Raw genomic sequence first — 6,001 nt, 5'->3', positions numbered from 1 at the left:
CACGTCCCACTGGTAAGAGGCCCCGGGCAGACCCAGAACATGCTGGAGGGATTATATATCTTATCTGGCCTGGGGATGCCTCAGGGTCCCCCAGGAGGAGCTGGAAAGCGTTGCTGGGGAGAGGGATGTCTGGGGTGCTTTGCTTGGCCTGCTGCCCCCACGACCCGGCCCCAGATAAGCAGATGAAAATGGATGGATGAATGTATTCTTTTATTTTTTGTTATTTATTGTTATTGTTTATAAGCTAAGTTTGTGCTGATTTTTCATTAGCTAAATCAAATAAATATAAAAGATAATAGGCCTAATAATTATCATTGTTATATAATGGTAAGAATTTAAGCTGCAATGCTTAGCTTTCACTGTGATAGCAATGCTGCTACTTTGAAATAACATGTTAATGTTGCTGTCCACAAACATCAACTCTTACTTCAATCTGAGTGTTTAGTGGGTTTGAGAAAGACCAAAACTGTAACTTCTTAAGATGACGTGACCTCGCGTGACTTGAAGTCATTATGCAACTCATCAGCATCTTTAACAGTGAAGCTGACAGTGAGGAATGAGGCTCATGCACAATGGACACCCATCATTAAGCACACATGCAGCCCACATGCTCTAATCCAGATCCTCAGGGGTCACACTAGGTCACACAGGTCAGTAAGCACCTCACGTCAAAGTCGTTTACTTTGGGGATTTTTAGCGTGTGATAACTACGATCCAAAAGAAGATAAAGCCATGTCAGGTATGAGTCACACACATTATCACATCTAGAATCTAGAAAATGTCTGTCATTCAGCTGTCCTTAAACAGCCTTTAGAAAATGATAATGCTCCCTCTGATGTAAAAGACAGTTATGAGTCACCAGTGTAGATATGGCATCTCACGGCGGGCTTTAGTAAGTGTATCATCCAGCTTGTTATGGCTGTTGATTTGATCAGTGTTGATTCCTTAAATTGGCAAACATCATTTACATGTGTGCGCAAGTCTTTCAGTAATAAACTCAGGGTTGATTCATGCAGCTGTTATCCTAAATGGCATCGGGGCATTTACTCATGGGAAGTCCAAGAAATTAGTGAAATGAGTTATTGTTGATTCACGTTATTTTCACAAATAAAAACATGCTGTACCTCAAAGAAACTGCTGCAAATACTTTCCAGGTTGTAGGCCGAGGGCAGGCCCCCAAATTAAAAGCTCTTTGGTTTCTCCACGACTTTTGATCAAAATCAGGGCACATTTTCAATCCTTCCTACTCTGACTCATTCAGGCTCTTGACTAATGGTGTTGAATAAGCTGTGGGTTCCTGCAGTTGGGCCTTTAATAGAGGGAGCGTGGCAATAAATTTTAACATTTAGCAGTTACCAGAAATGGAAACCATTAGTTAAAGCAGATTGATGCTTTCTTAAGGCCTCCGGGTGCTTTTTTAAAACATATTTTATTTATAGATCATTCATTCATGTTGTTTCCTGTTTTACTTTGAAACTCACATTGTTTCAGATCACCTCACTTCTTGCCCCTGTGTGTTTTCTTTCCCTTTTGATGACTTCACCTGTGTCTGATTGTCTGTCCTGCCCTGATTAGCCTCACCTGTCTCATCATCCTTCCCCTCACCACAGTATTTAGTGCGTTAGGCTGGACTATTAATTGAATTTTAAGGTATATATACATACATGCAAACACTTTAGGAATGAATAGAACATGAATGGTCGCCATATTGTATCAAAGACTACAGAGCTGAGAGAGACGGTGTATCTAACTCCATGTGTAACAAGTTGGTATTTTCTGCCCATCAGGTCTTAAAAGAAGGCACATCCCCAGTTTTCCAAGGAGTTAAAATATTCCTTCTTGCCACAATCATGCCATATTGTATTGTCTTTTGTTGCAAGTGGGACAAAGCTAATAGATGCTGGGTGCCACCCAGAGGGCAGTGCGTGGGTTGGGTGTAATATCATTGTTAAATACTACTGACAAGCATTTAAAAATATCTGACCAGAACTTGTCTAGCTTGGGGCAAGACCAAAAGATGTGGCCCAATGTGCCCTCTGCTGACTTACCTTTAGGGCAGACTGGAGAGACAGAGGCATAAAAGGAGTGTGATTTAGCACAAGGCCTCTGTATGCTTAAAAGAACAAGTGTCTTTGTGTGTTGCACTTTGTACACAAAATAGTGTCAGAAGTAGTTGTGTGAAGAAAAATTTCATATCCCTCCCTTTAACTCCATTCTTCAGTCATGCTTTCTGTTCTCGTTCCAGAGGCCGTTTACACGTACACGGTGATTTTGATAAACGGAGACATCTTCCTTCGTTTGTGCCCTTCGTTTACACGCAAACGGAGATTTCTCCTCTGAAAACGAGTCTTTCTAAAAACTCCGGCCAGAGTGGAGATTTTGGAAAACTCCGGTTGCGCGTTTGCATGTAAACTGAGATAAACAGAGATAAACGGAGTTATAAGCAGCCGACGTCACAGTATGCGCCGGAACTTGCGCCTGTGTCAAAAATGCGACCTATGTTGCTATGGTGACAATGGATACATGGAAGGCTTGAGCTTCTCGTTACACTGCCACCTACATGTTTGGCATACTCTTGTGTATATATACACGGGTAAGTGTAAACGAAGATCTTTTTGAAAATGGAGACGGTGATATGTCCGTTTATGAAAATAGCCGGCAACATGTAAACGGCCTCCCAGATGACTTCACTCCCTGCCCTTGTGTTTTCCCGCCAGTCTTGATTGTCTGCCCCGCCCTGATTACTTTCACCTGTCCCTCACTAGTCCTGCAGTCTACCTACCTGTTATCACTTCCCCAATAACTGTCTCCCTGCGCGCACCTGCCCAGTTCGTCTTCATTTTTGGTTTGGAGCTCTGTTGCCAGTTTTCTGTGCCTGCCTGCTTTCACCTGCCTGATCTTGGATCTGTAAGTATTTATGTAATAAACCTTTAAATCTGTCCTGTTGCTGCTCATCTGTTGTCTGCAATTGGGTCCAACACTGCTATCTGCTCTTTCAGACCTAACACTTAGCTCTTGGTAGCCTCTGTAGTCGCGGGTGTGGTCTAAGTGCTGGAGGTTCACTGACTTTTGACAGTGACTAGTTTGTTGAGGTGCATTTTATTACTGTAGTGTTTTTATTTACAGTGTGGTTTGTGGTATTTTTCTCAGTGGTCGTGTATTCCAGTGCTCAGTGGTGACAGTCCTCTCTTCCTTCTTTCTTTGAGAGGTTTAGTATATGTTCTTTATAAATAGCCAGTTATGGCAGTTAACCCACACTGACTGCTGTGGCCTTTATTTAAATCCTTGTCTCTCAATTCAGTTCATTTACCACTTCTATGAGCACTCCAGTCGCCAGAAAAGATGTTGGCATCGTACATTGTACCTAATTAAGTAGTGGATTTGTTGAAACTTTATTTCACCAAAACTTACACCAAACTTTTTTTCAAAACAAAAATGAGATTTCGTGTAAACATGACCTAAAACACAACCAGTTTTGTTGTTTGTTGGTCTTTAACTGTAGTCTGCAGCTTGGCAGGCATCATGTGACACATCATCCACCCTCTCCACATCCCAGTGACAAAGTCAGCTCATATACAACATTGGTTTTAAAAAGTTTATATGATATGTATGAAATGTGCAAATGTAACGTAGTCCTGGTTTGCAGAAACAAACAGTGCCAACATTTTCTTTTGTGAATGGGCTGAACATACTGAGAGGAAAACAGGATATTAATATCAAATAGATATAGAGCTTCTTGGAGGTTGTTTTATATTGTGTATTTAAAAAAGAAACTGTCTGTTGTGCAAAATGGTGAAATAGCTGACTCCTTGTGAGTAAATCACTAAAATGATCACTACTATTAAACCCAGTTTGAGGAGATTACACAGTCCCCATGAAGAAAATAGTCTTAGGAGTATATGAGCAGATACATATGTCACCTTTTTAAATACATCAGCAGATTATAATATGGGTGCTTTATCAGTTCCAGATTTTTCACAGAATATCTGTGAAACATAGCTGCTGGCTAAGTTCAAAACCCACAACTGCAGAATTACTTCCAGGAAACTCACACATTTTTTGCTTTTGTAGCAAATACGAACAAATTGTAATTAGTCATCTTTCATGTGATCTGTTTCCTGTTGGCACTTGAAGCCTTTTCTCTACAAAACACGCCTGGTTTTATTGAGGGCAGGAAATGTTCAAGCATTAACAAATGGAATAGGACAGAAAGAAGGTCTTTAAAGTGTCTCAACACTTTCTGTTTCTGTCAAACGTGACAAACTTGACGTCAGTGATAAAAGATTCGTTTCCTGTATGAAATGAGGCCACCAGACAGCTACAATAGGAGGCTTGCATATGAGACAGTTTCAGTTTCCAGCTTTGTCATTAATTTACTAGAAATATTAATTGAAAAGATCAAAATCAATTAAACACTTTTTGTGTCAATGAAAGATCATTTCTAGATCAGTACTGACACATATTAAAGGCCTTGCTTCCATAAGGAAACATGCATTTACGTCATTTATATAATCTAAAAATGTACTTGCCCTCCTCTTCCTCTTAAAAGCCAGTTTAACATACACACATCTTGCGTCACACACAATTAATCACACAGTGAGAGTCATTCAGCAGCAGGGAGGCAGATCACAAAGCCTATAACCCTTAAGTTGTTGTTGTCTCCAGAGCCGTCGGGTCACCTCTCCTGCCTGACTGGTCAATTAAGTGTATTAGTAGAAACTAGGTGGTGGGCTGTGTGGGGTTAAACAGACGCCCGCTGTCATTTATTTGTTGACAGGGGCACATCTTGTCAGCCTCGTTGGTTACAAAACATGCTCTTTAACATACATGTGAACCACCTCTGGACTTACGCAAAAGATCAAGTGTGGGGGAGTTATACAAATTGTGTGATGTTTTGGGGAATACCCTTTTTTTTTTTTGCAGAAAGTCACTGCATGTTCAGCAGAATGCAAGGCGACTTTCAGAGGCGTTTGCCTCTGTACTTCTTGTCCCCTTGTTCTTTTGTTTGTGGGGTATATGGTGCACAGGTTGTTGTCAATTATTGAGAAACACACCCACAGCTGATTAACTCCCCCCACACACTGTGCACTCCTGTAAAATTGGTGGAGCAGTTTGTATTTCAGCTCAGTATTGTAAATAATGGTGTTGAGCACTTGACAAAGGTCCAGTAGAACCGAAACGTTAGTGTTACTAATAAATTGTGCAGCTGAGCGAGAGCAGTGTGTGTGATTTTCTGTTCAAAGACTCGAGGACTTTGCATAAAATGTCAATGTAAAGATGTGAATTTGCCCAACTAGAGCCAGGAGACAATTAGCTTAGCTTAGCTTAGCTTAGCTTAGCAGCTAGCTTGGCTCTGTCCAAAGGTGAACAAATGTGCTTTCCAGCAACTGCTTGTAAAACCACAACTTTTTATTTTTACATTATAAACAAACAACATATAGGGTGTTAATTATTGAGCTTTACAGGCAGATTTTTAAAAAACTTTTGGACAGTAGGCTAGCTGTTTCTAGGGCTGCGTATCATTTGAAAAAATACCAAGAGTACCTAATTTTATAACCATGATGTGAATAGAGTAGCGTGTAATGTAGTAATACTTTTGAATGTTTTGGTGGTATCCCGGCACACAGAACCGCCAATATACCGCATTCAACTACACCACACCATGGACTGTATGGGCTGTAAGCTAGCTGCTGCTGCGGGAGTATAAGCTAGCTAGTGTTAGCTAGGAGCTTTGAGAGATCGCGCGGCTGTACACATATAGGCTGACTAAACGTCCTCTTTTGCCCGGACATGTCCACTTTTCACGTCCCGTCCGGGGTTTTTTTATAAACTGATGATAATGTCCGGTTTTCCGTGTGTTTGTGTGTGTGTGTGTGTGTGTTAGAGTGCGGCATGGCTGCATATTTCTGTCCGAACCCGAACCGAGCCCGACATTATTTAATGACCAAAGCACTGAGTTTGTGTCACACAGTTGTTACGGTTACAGGCTATTTAACAGGCC

This window comes from Epinephelus moara, chromosome 3 (assembly GCF_006386435.1).
Source record: "Epinephelus moara isolate mb chromosome 3, YSFRI_EMoa_1.0, whole genome shotgun sequence".
Lineage (NCBI taxonomy): Eukaryota > Metazoa > Chordata > Actinopteri > Perciformes > Serranidae > Epinephelus > Epinephelus moara.
This window is presented reverse-complemented; position numbering follows the sequence as displayed.